The following is a 15,734-nucleotide window of genomic DNA, read 5'->3' on the forward strand; positions in this document are numbered from 1 at the left end:
TAATATAGTATAATAGTTAGGCGAATGTAGGCTGGTAATAGAAACAGAGAAAGATCTAGAAAAAAATAGTTTGATCAAATATTTGAAATGCTTGAGAGTGGTCAGGTCAGGAGTCAAAATAAATGGCGTGCATTGGCGTTCTATTATCTTTGCCTACCCCTTCAGGGAAGGTGCCTGATAGTGATTAATTATTTTACTTTTTGTTTTACATGCCAAATATAATTAATCAAAATAATACTCGTATAATATTTCAAACGTTTTTTTAAAATGTAAAAATATTTCGAAAATGTTCAACGCCAAAAAGAAGGTTTTAGAAAAGGGAAATAAGTTGTATACACTTTTTTTTATAATTTAATAAAAATAATAATAATTAAACCCTTATTCGTACCCCAATGGTGCATAGGGCACTGCGTCATATAAACGCAGTGTTATCTTGATCGTTTACACATGAAGGAAAGGTGATCAGCCCTCCGCGTCAAGTACCAGTCCAGGGTAGTATTGAATAAATATTACAGTGAAAAAATCACTCATATTTATTCTTACCCCCCCTGGGAATCGAACCCGGGTCCTCCAGAACGGTAGCCGAGCGTGCTGACCATTACACTACGGAGGCGGAATTTTCGTTTATTATTTACTTCGCTTATTATGTACATGGTTGTTATACTCGCAGACACTATACATTGATAAAAAGGCTGGAGTATTTTGGCCATTTTATGAGGAGGAAAATTACGAAGTATGTAATTCCTATCATATTACAAGGAAAAGTGGAAGGTACATGCAGTATAGGTAGAAGACGTATGTATAGTTTAACTAAAAACTTGAGAGAGTGGTTCCACTGTAGCACTAAGTCGCTGTGCGGAGCTACTGCAGACAAAGTAAAAATTGCCAAGATGATTACTAACCTACCGCGTAGAGTGGTACAATAAGAAGAACCGGGTATTAATTTCATAAGGTTCTCAAAAGATGGCATTTTAAACTGGCATATGAAATGATTCTTGTCAAATATAATTTGTATTACGTAATATACTCGCATTCGACAATTTGATTAAGAAATGTAAGTTGTAATATTATATATTTATGCTTATGTACATGACAGTTTTTTTAGATCATTTTTATGTGAAAGCTTGTAATTGGATTTTTATTAAAAAAAAAATTATATTTTGTAAATATGAAGTTGGATTTCCAATAAATGATGAAATAAATAAATAATATATATTAATATTTCCCTAGACTGGTACTTGATGTGGAGGTCTGATCACCTTTCCTTTGCGCGTTAACGATTAAGATAACACCGTGTTTAAATAATAATTCATTTGCGTGCGAATAAGGGTTTGAAGAAAAATAATAGGTAGGTACCTAGTTATTTTATTACATCTCCCCCCTTGGGGAAGAAAATTCATAGTAAAATTTTCACTCGTCCTCCGGGTCATCTCCTTGTAGTGAAGGGACTGGTATAAGTTTAGTGACATGATAAAGTTTTTTTTTTATCAATCTCCCTTTTTTTTCTTATTTTTCTTTCTTTTTTTTTTTTCTTTCATGTTTTTTTTTTTTTTTTTCTTCTCGACCCTTTTAAAGTAGACACAGTTTTTTTCAATCCATTTGTTTTTTTTCTTTTGAATTCCTTCATTTTTATTCTGATCTCTTAAAGTATCTTCTTATTTAACCAAATTTACAACTTTTAATTGTTCATCTGCATTTTAATTCGTTTCTAATACTGGATTCCTTTTTATAAAATCTGCTTCTAAATTCTTCTTTTCTGGAGTATATTTTATTTTATATTTTGTAGTATTTTTTTCTACTTTATTTTTGTTTTCATTTTTCAAGCACTGTTTCTGTGTTATTTGTAAGTCTTTATTTTTATTATTAATCTTATCATCCTCTTTTGTTTTAAACCAGCACGTTGCTTCAGAGTGATATCGAGTTCCCTTATTTAAATTTTCACAAATCTTACACGGACTTTTGTCTTTAATTTTATCACTAGTTCTTAGATTTCTACGTCTTCTTTGATCATTTTCTAATCATCTTCTTTGATCATCTTCTAATTTTTCTCTATCACTCCGTACATGTTGCAGTAATTGTTTTAATATGTCTTCTAATGTTTGAAAATCCATTTCCGATTAACAAAATTGTCGTTTTATAACGTGGTAATATTTTCTTTCGTAAATTGGGTGTAAATAATATGTAAAGTAGGTGTATAATAATAAAATAAACAATGTGTTGCTTTGTAATTAAAGTTTGTAATTAAAGTTTATTCTTAATTTATCTTTATAATATTTTTCTATCTATCTATATTATTCTGACAGTTCAGAATATTATATTTTTTCTATCTGATGTCTTTTGTTTTATTCAGCGCGACACATGCGACATCTGGTGGTAGATCTGTTTTATGTAGGTACTAAGTGTAAGTACTTAATAAAATGTATAGTTAGGTACCTAGTTATTTTATTACATATGTATATATATATATATATATATATATATATATATATATATATATATATATATATATATATATATATATATATATATATATATATATATATATATATAAATATATATACTTTTTCTCATTTTTAATTAAAATTTTACTTGGCAAATACCACTTTTATTAAAATCTATTGAATGCACTGCTTAAATTCATTCTATTATATTTCAATTAATTTTGTCAGAAAATTTATTCAAAATTACGGTTTGTAACCCATGGCTTAGTGTGTTTATATAACGCAGAATTTGTCGAACCCCCCACCAGTTTGATGATATCGTTGACGACGCAACCCGATCACTGGCAAAATAAAGTAATAGTGGTAAAAACTACAATATGTACTTGTTGTTTTATAATATTAAATTTAAATTTCAACGCATAGCTTAAATAAGATTTTCAGCGTTCTAAAAATTCCAACGAAGACAATCGTATCAAACCCAAAGGGCAAATGTGGAGGTCCTCACCGAAAAGTTACGTTTCCAATATTGCACAAAAAATCCTGTAAATGCAAATCTGTTCTGTTTACTTTATTCTGTCGAAATCTTAATTAAAGTTGCGACAAAAGGTGACAAATCTTGTGTTGGACCAATAATAAATCATTTAATCGCACCGACACGTAACAATTTTACAAGCTAGAACTCCTGATTACTTAAAATCATTTATAACGGAAATGTAAAGTTTTGGTGAGGACCTCCACAAACATTATTTTTTTAAATAACTTCAGTAACATGTTCGTTGTTTGACCTGTAAAAATAATAATTTACTCGTTAACTCACCATGCCATACGATCTACCTACAGTTGCAATTGTTATGTTTGAAATACGTTTTCAAATGATTAAGTAAACACGGAGATCCTCTGATAAACCAACTATTACGGAAGTATTATGAAAATATAAGCCAACTTTTAATGAACTCTGAAAAAGTTTTTGCTCAAACCAAACGTAAAAGCTTAAATTCATCTATTTTCGAACAAACAAATGTATCAGTATCGCGCGGTGAGTGTTTAAAAAGGTTTGCTTATACAACATACAAATTTCTTGTATCATAGGTACGTGAGGTGAAATCATTTCAATAATTGATTCGGCAGTCATTTTGTGGCTGTTCTGTTATGAACTTTAGTTTTACTTGGTAAATTAATATAGCTTAATATATATAAAAATAATGCATAAAAATATTTCAGTAGATTCAGAGCATACACAGCTTATCTGAGTGGAACGTGCCTGAAACGTATCTGCATTCATATATTTTTATTATTGACGCATAACATTTAATAAAACGTACAATGTTTATCATGTGATATTGTTTCATTGGCCAACCATACGTAACAAAGGCCTCGTTTTTAATAGCTGCACCACAAAAATGCAGATATGACCTTGGTTTATCGAATATGGTTTATAATTGTCGTAAAAATGATTTAAATGTTAACCTGTAGGGACTGCATACCGTACATCATAAAGCATTTGGAAGTCCCATTAGAAATGTCTATAACAAGGTATTTGAAAACGATAGTTCTTCGTCTTTGCTTCGGCATAGATTCAAGATAAAACATACAGTGAAACACCAGAAATCCGAACTAATCAGGGCTTTGAAAATTCGGATTAGCCGAGTAATTTGTAATACAGTACATACAATACTTAGCACTTAACACTACACGGCTGTCCAAACTTAAAATACAGTAAGGGACATTTTTTTGGAGTACCTTTTTTTTGCATTTTTGGACTAAGTAGAATCTACTGCAAAAAAAAACGTACCACAAAAAATGCCCCTTACTGTGTTTTGAGTTAGAGCAGCCGTACAGTAGTTGCGCACGATGTACTAAATGACGTTTTTTTTTCAAAGGTATATATATGTTCATTATTTGCAACTCTTTACATTTCTATATAATCTAACATTGCCTGAGTAGCAATACAGGTAAACTATTGTATATTTTATTAACCCTTCATTAATTTTAAAACGAAATAAGGTTATTTGTAAAAAAATATGTAATGCATAGTGTGTTACGAGTTTTTCAATTATTTTGCTGTAAGTGTTTTTCTCCTAAATCTTGTTCGCATTTCCCGGTATTCCAATTTTCGGGGTTCCACTGTACTTCATATTTTAGGTGAGTTTTATTTTTTAGTTTGCTAAGGCTTTTTTTAAAAGATTTTCGGAATATTCATCAGGTAAAAATCTCATAAAGTTTAAAAAAAAACACAAAGCGAAAGCAGATAACCCCGGACGACAGTAACCCTGATTACCGAAAAAGGACCTGTTAAAATGTGTCCTGGAGGGCATATAAAAAATACGTTGCGGAAATGCCGCGAGCGCCGTGTCGATAGAATAAATCGTATTAGAGAATTTTGTTTTAGATTAAATTTAAAAATAAGAATAGGCAGTATTGAATTGCGGTAAGACTTTAAATAAAACTGGATTTTATTAATATTCTAACAGCGATATTTGTTATAAAAAATGTCAAGGGCATTGTAAAAATATGTACCCGACATTAATTTCGTTGACGAAAATTAAAGGTTATGTACAAATATAATACCTCAAGCATTCAAATAATAAAGCTCACTTTCTTTCACAATACTTTGGGGGTGCCCAAATCCTTGTTTCAAATCCTGGGTTTCTCCACTAAGGATTTATTTTCACCATAAAGACAAAGAAGAAAATTGAAAATCATGTTTCCTCGTATGCAAAATAATCCGGATAATAAAATAAAACATGCATTTAAATAAAAGGATCTCTGTTCAATCAAAAGCTTACTCAAATCAACCATGATACACCTGCGATCTCGCACATGAGGCGGTGTATGAAGCTTATCTTATATATATATATATACATATATATATATATATATATATATATATATATATATATATATATATATATATATATATATATATATATATATATATATATATATATATATATATATATATGTTTATACATCAACATATAAACGAGTTCCAAAAGTTTAAGTAATGTGGTTGTCAATCATGCGTAGAAAGGTGAATGATACAAGTGTGTAAAGACATCACTTAACCAGCCTATGACAGGTCGTAAGACCTGTAAATATTAAGAATTCAATAATCTTCTTAACTTTGTTGTGATATCAAAAAAGTTATATTTTTTCTAGTTAGTTATGTCTTTATATCACACAAGTAATATTAAAATACACTAGAATTAAAATATACATAATGGTACTTATTGACCTCAGTAACAAGGTAAGGTAACTCGCTGTATTGGCATACGTAAGGTCCCGGTTCAAATTTCCGGTCTAGTCAGTTAAAAAAAAACTACTTTTGCACTTGAACTCGGCCATATGGGTCAGTAGCCAAAATTCAAGATTGATCACCTCGCCTTCGAGTGATTTATGACACAAAGGCTAGTAAGTAAGTCTACGAACGTCATACTCAATGAACGTATAATATGGAAAATAAAATAATTTTGTAGCTTACTAACCATCACCCGGCTTTCTCGCAGGGGTAGGCAGAGAGAAGGTAGAAATAAAAACGCACAAACACATGTCGGCTGTCCAAACTTAAAACACAGTAAGGGACATTTTTTGTAGTTTTTTTTTTAATTTTTGGATAAAGTTCAATCTACTTACTCCAAAAATGCAAAAAAATGTCCTAAAAATATCTAAATATATATATATATATATATATATATATGTATATATATATATATATATATATATATATATATATATATATATATATATATATATATATATATATATATATATATATATATATATATATATATATATATATATATATATATATATATATATATATATATATATAGTCAGGAGACGAAATAATCGCGCTTATGTATGAGGAGATGCATGAATGTGGAAGTGGCGAAAAATGTTTGAAAATACAAGGTGGATGGCGTCCTATTCTCTCTGCCTACTCTAGCCGGGAGCAGCTTGGTGGTAAGTTAGTTATTTTAAATAAATAATAAATAAATGAAAATTCTGACAGAAATGGGAAGTAATTACAAAAAATTAACTAGTTCTAACATAATATATTTTGTATGTAAAAACATGTGTTTTCCATGAATGTAAATTATCGTTATGCATAAAGGAAGGAAAATAATCGAAAAACATTTTTTCCACTAGTTTTTCTGTTTTTTTATAAAGAAAGTTCGCCGAAAGTCACGCGACATCCCGGAAAATGAACATTTTTGTACAAATACCTACGTAGACCTATTTACATTTCTAATAGGGTAACCATCACGGCTTGCAGAAGACAGATCACCTCGGCTGTCTTAACTTAAAACACAGTAAGGAACTTTTTTTGTAGTACGCTTTTTTGCATTTTTGGATTAAGTAGAATCTACTAGTACAAAAATGCAAAAAAAACGTACCACAAAAAAATGTCCCTTACTGTGTTTTGAGTTTGGACAGCCGTCCTGGCTCCGGATGTACGAGATTAGATGGAAATTATAACCGTTAAGGCAGTATTTAGAGCTGCCCGAGACAAGAAATAATACTCTCAAGTATACAATAAAATATCAACTATTTAAATTTTTTCACATGAATTTTATTTGACCCGCAACTGGGTTTCGTCGAAACCGACATCATCTTCCTGGATCACCAGTCTGATGATAACGGTTACGGTTAACGGTTATTATGTTATATTAAATGCAGTTCCACCAAGAAATGTCAGTTCAAAACTTAAATCTGTAGCGGTCAGTCACCTTGACAGCTAACAACACGCTTCGTGCAACATTTATCTATCAATAAATACAGTATTCAATCCGACCGTCTTCATCCTCCACACCACCACTATCCCCAAAAATCTAATACTCTCAAGTGTCAGGGGGATCTGACATGACACTCACAGAAAAAGAAGATACTTTTTTTACATGATATCGCATGGAACGCATCTACCATGTAAATATGAAGCTCATACTATATATTATTAAACTCGGAAGTCTGGTTACCCTAGCCTGTGATATACGCCCACTATTATAATGTTATGTGTGTTCACAAGTAGTATGTACATAGCTACTGAACAGTATGTGCTTGTAGTATTATGTAAATAAAGGAATTTTATTCAATTTGCTTGGTTTACTGAATAAATTTAACGATTATAATATCTTCGGAAAACTTTCTCTTTCGATATCTTCACCGATTCCTCGAAATTACGAGGAAAATATTACTATCGTCGTATTTACATATTATCATACTATGGTATGCCCGCCAGTCAAAGAAATACGAACGAAGATAATTTATTAAGAACGTAATTAAATTTATAAATACTGTTTTGAAATTTAAATAGAATTTTAATTGATTTTTTATTGTAAAATTTAATGACATTAACACATATTTTTAATTCAAGTTTTACTTAGTAAATACCGCTATTTCTTCAAATCTATTGTGACACATGTTTTGATGCATTTTCACGCACCGGTGAAATTTAAATTAAACTTAAAACTTAAATTAAAAATGTATAGATTTTACCTCGAACTGAATCCCGAATCAATTTACGAAAACATGAACTTTATTAATTATTTTACATACATTATTTTTATGTATAATACTTTAACACCAACAATAAGAAAATAATGTATTGAAATATATGTATATATATATATATATATATATATATATATATATATATATATATATATATATATATATATATATATATATATATTTATATATATATATATTTATATATATATATATATATATATATATATATATATATATATATATATACATATATATATATGTATATAAATATATATATATATATATATATATATATATATATATATATATATATATATATATATATATATATATATATATATATATATATATATATATATATATATATATATATATATATATATATATATATATATATTTATATATGTTTATATATATATATACATATATATATATATATATATATATATATATGTATGTATATATAGATATATATATATATATATATATATATATATATATACATATATATATATATATATATATATATATATATATATATATATATATATATATATATATATATATATATATATATATATATATATATATATATATATATATATATATATATATATATATATATATATATATATATATATATATATATATATATATATATATATATATATATATATATATATATATATATGTATATATGTATATATGTATATGTATGTATAATAATAATAATAAAACTCTTATCAGCACCCCAATGGTGCATAGGGCACTGTGTCTTATAAACTCAGTGTTATCATGATCGTTTTACACATGAAGGAAAGGTGATCAGCCATCCGCTTCAGGTACCAGTCCATGGTAATATTGAATAAATATTACAGTGAAAAAATCACTTATATTAATTTTTCCCCCCCTTTGGAATCGAACCCGGGACCTCCAGAACGGTAGCCGAGCTTGCTGACCATTACACTATATAAATATACATGTGAATGTTTCAGGTGTGTAATATTCACGTAAGATTCTTCATCTACATGTTGATTTTTGAAAAACGTATAGTTTGATGAGGCTAAATTTGATAAAATAAAACAACTCGTACAGTAGGTAGATGAATAGCTGATTTACACAGTGTGCATATGTTAAACATATTCTTGACCGTTGCTTCTTACTCGTGGTTCATGGTCTTAAATATAATGATATGACGTAGGTACATCATTTATTATTGTCAAAAGAAGGCAAGAAATCTCAGAAACATCGAGAACAGATACCGTCAAGTTACGGCCCGCGGCCACAAATGGTTAAAGAATTATCTAATTTATATATATGTGTGTGTGTACCATATATGTACATGTAAATAGCAATAATGCATAGCAGTGTTATCTTGATAACGATCAATAACGATACACATAAAGTAAAAGTGATCATCCCTGCGCTTTAATCATTTTTTCAAAATATTTTGCCATGCCAAGTTTTCTTCGGTCTTTCTTTGTTTCTTTTACCAACTGTATACGTCTCATAATTTTGATTCACTATTCTTTTCTTACATTTCCTTCATGTGTTAACGATCAATATAACACTGCGTTTATATGACGCAATGCCCTATGCACCATGAGGGTGCATTATTATTATTATTATTATAATTCTTTTTTCACTCGTTCGATTCACATGCCTAAACCATCTCAACACACATTTCTCAATTTTATCGATAATGCTTATCTCTGCCTTGCATTCTTTCCTTATATCACCATTCGAACGTCTATGATACGCACATTCGTCTGAGAGAATGCATTTCGACTGCATTCAGTCTACTTTCATCTTACTTTTGCCAACTGCCTTCATTCAATTCCATACATTAAGGTTGGAACCAGGACTCCAATGTGTAGTGCCAGTTTAGCTTTCGCTGATGTGGTTTTATTTGCTATAACTTGCATTCTTCCCACCATTCAAATACATATCTATCAAACATCGTTTTGCCGCATTTTCGTGCCGCATATAAGAGGGTAATTCCATTAGGTTTGGAACCTAGACTCCATTGTATTATACCAGTTTCGGTGATATACTCGTATCTATCCTTATGAACTATCACGGATCCGTGATAGTTCATAAGGAACTGTCATGAGAGGTAGTATCATACATGATAAAAATATTGAAGATTGGTAACATAAACCAAAGTAGGACACAAAATGCCAAAACCCTCTTCTAGTGGAACGGAAGGTCTGCTGATGACAGTCAACAGTCCGCCTTCTCCTGAGGAGTGCAACGTGGTTTCCTCCCAGCAATGAGCAAATGCTGACAAGTTCCTGATCGGCCCACACTAGATTTTCCCTCCTGTTCCCAACACAGATTCAAATAAAAACATATTTAATTAGCTAGAAGAAACAAAAATCCACTAAATGATCTATAAACCTTGCACATGATAAGCAAGGCAAATAATAAATTCAATTCGCATCTAAAAAAAATGTTTAGCTTTCGCTGATAGAGAAATGACATTTAAATTAGTTCTAGTAATGCATTTACATAATCAATATTAAAATAGTCATTTTTCGATGTGGTCCTCATGTCGTAGAATTTGTCAGGCCCTGATCATCAAGTAGAGCTCAGTTCTTGTTCAACCCTGACCATAGCCTTCGTACGCAGTGATTTCTTGAAATAGCTATTAATATCCGCACCTTACAACATCATACATTGTTTGCTAACCATAAGTAATCCACTCGAATTCAAGTCACGTTTATCAATTGCAGCTATTCAATAATTAATAATACAAATGATTGCGATTTACTAATTTAGTCTTGTATACAATGTGATGATTTAAGCGCATGTGATATTTTTAAATTAAAAAACAAATAAAGTTGTTTATAAAGTTTATATTGTCCGCTTCCATAGTGTAGTGGTAAACACATTTGACTACCACTCCGGAGGCCCCAGATTCAATTCTTAGGATGTTGAAAATAAATACAAGTGTTTTTGTATTATTTTTTGACATCTTATCAAAGATGAAGAAGAATATGGAAGACTGGGCATTTACGGGGCTGACGACCGTCATAGGCTGGTTTAAGTGATTCTATCCATTATTGACAACCACACTTCTCAAATTCTTGGAAGTTCTATATATATGAATTTGAGATTTTGTGAACAATTATTTGGATACACTCAAAATGATGTAAAAAAGTGTTTTCCCCTATCGTTCATCGTTGACTTTGCGTAGTACCACTTAAAACCACTAATTCGTGACTACCGGTTTCGGAATAATTATTACATCATCAGGGTAAACGTAGACCTGTGGACCTGATGATGGAATGGTTATTCCGAAACCGGTAGTCATGAAGTAGTGTTCTTAAGTGATATTATACAAAATAATGATAGATAGATGAACGATAAGGAGAGTGTTATAACACTGGTAATATATTACCATACCAGAAATTAACAATGCTTTTGATATACAAAATAGTATATTAAAAGCATTGTTCAATTGTGCTTAATTTTTGCTTTTAATATAAAAAGCGTTTTTCATTGTGATATTTATTTTTTATTAGCCTGGACTTCTACTTGAAGCCAAAAACTTATTACCTTGACTTCTTATAATGAACGAACTCATAAACGCTGCATCAATTTGATGAAGTGCACTATGCATAATTGGATTCCGGATAGAAGCTTTTTATTTAGTTAATTAAAAAACTCCAGACAAATTATGTGTAAAAGTTTCATTTCACCGAATGTAATGAGGGAAATGTCGGGTCATTATAGTTTTTGTTACACAGTTGTTTGAAGTGATTAACCCACGACTGCCCCTAGGGTCCATATGGGCCAGAAATTTTTGACTACTTAACTGCCCAGGTTTTTTTCTAATTTCCATATTTTTTATCGTTAACCAAAAAAATTTATTCGAAATTAGAAATAACGGAATACGTGTAAAGTGGTATGAAGCAGTATTGTCCGTGTTACAAAAGAAGTATTGCCAGCCCAAAAATAAACGTTAGTCGAGCAATAATCAATAATATAATACTTTACATTTGGGCCCATATCGCTAACTCCTTTCAAGAACGTCATAAGTCGAAAAAAATATGATTTTCAGAAGAATGTTATTAAAGTTTAAAAATATAATACAATATTTTAAAAATAAATATCGAGCCAATTATTGAACTTTTTACTGTGCAACAGATCTTTTTACGTAAAACCTGAAGGTTTTTTCTCCATTTGAAAAATAATTAGTATATTTAAAAAAATTATTAAACAATACCCTTTCTTCAAAATGCAAAAACAACACATTCTGCTTGTAGCGGGTAAATATTAAGTTAAAAATATACTTCTTTTGCTAGGATAAAGTACATTTTTTGGGCATTCCGAAAACATGCTCAACTGAAAATTTTCGATTTCATATTTATGACGTTGTTGAAAGGAGTGAGCGACATGTAAACTGGTATGAAGCAGTAATGTCAACGTTACAAAAGAAGTATTGCTAGCCCCAACAAAATAAACGGTAATCAAGCAATAATCAATAATATAATACTTTACATTTGGGCCCATATGAACCCCGCGGGCATTGAAGAGGTTTTCATAGCCTAGGCTGTTAAGAGTTAAAATAACCAGCTGATGACAAATCGTAAGCCCTTTAAATATCCGGACTTATTAGACCATATTCTGTCCTCACAAATATTTTTTGTGTTGAGATATTGATTTATTTCGTTTTATTCCGAACCTTGGAATAACGTAAACAGGCCTCTAAGGTTTACATAGCGTAAATATTATATACAATATAAAAATACAATGAGTTGTCGTAAAATAAAAGGATGAACAGAAAAAAACATAAAATGAGAATAAAAAATGAAGGCTCAGTTAACCAATGTTGTATTTTTCAATGTTGTTTTGCCCGGTTTGCGGTATAAGTATGAATTATAATAATAACAATAAATTTGGGTAATTTTGACCGCTCAGGAATATTCAACACAACTTTACTTCTTTTGGTAATCTTTGTTTCTCTTGTAAATTTACTCCAGTGTTTTAAAAATAAACATTTTTACTATGTAACTATAACAAACTTTTCTACAATTACGATTTTATTATTTTGCTAGACAGTTTTACTACTCATACAACTTATCTTAATACTAGTTACGCTGTTCTCCAAAAAATAAGCTCTTTAACTCATTTTTATTGTTTATACTTGCGAATGATTTAATAGTTATTTTTTCTTAAGTATGAGTATTTTTTTGTATTTTTTTCAATTGACGTGTAAAAAAGAAATTTTACTTAGGTTTTAGAATTTTTAGTTTTTTTTTGTCCCTAAAGGAATTTTACTCGATACTTGTTTTTATTTACATAGTTGCAATAGTGATTTTGAAAAAAAATTGTATCATCAGTTTCCAACTCATTTCAATCTCATCAATTTAAAATTTATTTTTACCATAATTGCGCGATTTTTTCCATGTTCATTTGCTATCAGTTCTTATGATGTAAAATTTTTACCACTATTACCATTATTCGAAACTGATGGTGCAAAGGGCACTGGATCACGTTGACGCAGTATTACCGTGGCCGTTAATTACATGGAGTCAAAGTTGTCAGTGTAGGGTGACGTTAAATCAATATTACGGTAAATTACTTTGAACCCTTGGAAATCGAACCTGAAACCATCTTCAAGGTAATGAGATGTATAGTTATTTAAGTTTTTTACGCGTTTTCAGCAATATCTTTATGAACATAAAAATTTAATAAAATATATTTTTCCAGGTAATACATTGATAAACTGCGCCCTGGAAAAGTACAAGCACTTTCATTGTATTCCGTTTATTTACTTACCTCAGACTTAGTGGAGAAATCCTATGTCTCGTCCAATACTTCTCAGCTCCGTCTGCGAACGACTCGATCTTCTCACGGATTCGTCACACTCTTACAAATTACTACAACACTGTACAAAAAGGACAAAAAAACTCTCAAGTAAAACAAATTTAGAGCACTTTTGACAGTTCACTGCGAAATACTTTGAAATTGGAACTGATTCCTGTGTCCGTTAGATTAGTTTAAAATTAACGGTCCGTTTATTAAAGCGAGTTCCGAGTCCTGTATCACAGTTTTTTAATTGCACTGAGGAACTGATGTAACAGATTATTTTTATTATTTATTTAAAATATATATATAAATATATATATATATATATATATATATATATATATATATATATATATATATATATATATATATATATATATATATATATATATATATATATATATATATATATATATATAAATATATATATAAAAATATATGTATATATATATATATATATATATATATATATATATATATATATAAATATATATATATACATACATACAAAAACCGTGTTTTGGTTTTTACTATAAAATAATACTTAATACTATAAAATAATACTAAAACTTGACTCCATTCTTTCCTTCTAAATTCTCGTATCATATCATCCTAAAACATCGTTTATAATTCATATATCACCCGGATTTTCGGTGGATGATTATTCATTTAATATAAGTTTATATATGTATACATATATGGTTTATGTTACACAGTTGTATGAAGTGATCAATTTAAACCAGACGATGACAAGTAAGCCCTGTTAATATTCTGAGTTCCTTATTATTATTATTTTAAAGAAAAAAGTGAAATATTTGTCCCTTTATTATTCACACAAATATTTAAATTTCATACTATTTCTGTGAGCCTATACGGCTCATTTGTAGAAATAGGTATCAAATTGTGGTAGAGTGGATTCGAACCGAGAAACTCTGATTTAAGAGTCGGTGACACTAACCACGGGACCACAACCCGACACCTATTTTTTTCTCAAAAATGTCCTTCGTGTTGAGATATTTAATTATTCCGTTTTATTCCAAACCTTGAAATAAACCTATTCAGTGGAATGCAAAATTGACCGTCCCAAAAATCATAAGCCAAGGATAACATCATTTATTATTGATTATGTTATTCTTGACTGATCAGACATGAGTTTCTATTATGTACTGTTTTTTTTAGTTATTATTATTATGTAAAAATTTTATTACTAATTTATATCATCAATAAATTATAAAAGTTTAACTTTTGAAATTCGTCATAAAAACCATTATTGACTACACATTTCTCCAATTTTACTGTAATTTAATTTTCTTATAATTATGTAAGCCTTATAAAGTAAGTATAAATGTGTTATTTTTGATATCTCAGCATAGAATAAGAAGAAGAAAAAAAATCTTGTCAATTACAGGGTTCATAAACTATCATAGGCTTGATTAAGGAACAACTTACCCAAGTCTAAGAAAGGTCGTAAGTCCTGTAAATGCCTAGAATTAAATATTCTTCTTCATCTATGCTGAGATGTAAAACAATGTTAAAAACAACTCCTCGATGTGTTTTATCCAGATTTGTGAACAAGTATTTGGACACACGCAAAATGTTGTAAAATTAATGTACCAATGGATTTTTTTTTAAATATCGAATAAAATAGAAAATTGAGAACAATAAATAAATGTAATACCAATCACCTTGTTATACTTGAAATAAATAAAAAATATATAATTAATAAGCCATTAACTAATTTTATACGAAACGTAAAATATTGGAACAATCTATGAAGACGATCTGAATAATTAATAAAATAACCACGAAGGAAATTGCTTTTAATTAATTACCGTTAGTCTTTGCTACAAAAAAATGAATCTTCATTCGCTCATTAAAAATAAAATACATATTTATGAGACACGAATATTTCTTGATTTTAATAGGTTTTTTAAATCAAATTATCTAAACAATCTGTGATTACAT

The 15,734-nt window shown here is 29.2% G+C and overlaps 1 protein-coding gene across 1 annotated transcript in view; it reads right to left on the bottom strand.

The window, feature by feature from the left end:
* Nucleotides 1-13,876, bottom strand: part of Ugt50B3 (UDP-glycosyltransferase family 50 member B3) — a 95,454-nt gene extending 81,578 nt beyond the window's left edge. Inside the window, exon 1 of the mRNA XM_088260593.1 lies at nt 13,740-13,876. The gene's annotated coding sequence lies outside the window, so the exon portion shown is untranslated. The remainder of the gene's footprint in view (nt 1-13,739) is intronic.
* Between the last annotated feature and the right edge of the window lie 1,858 nt (nt 13,877-15,734).

Source organism: Brachycentrus maculatus, unplaced genomic scaffold, assembly GCF_059751285.1.
Source record: "Brachycentrus maculatus isolate JH-2025_06_01 unplaced genomic scaffold, ASM5975128v1 h1tg000007l, whole genome shotgun sequence".
Classification (NCBI taxonomy): domain Eukaryota; kingdom Metazoa; phylum Arthropoda; class Insecta; order Trichoptera; family Brachycentridae; genus Brachycentrus; species Brachycentrus maculatus.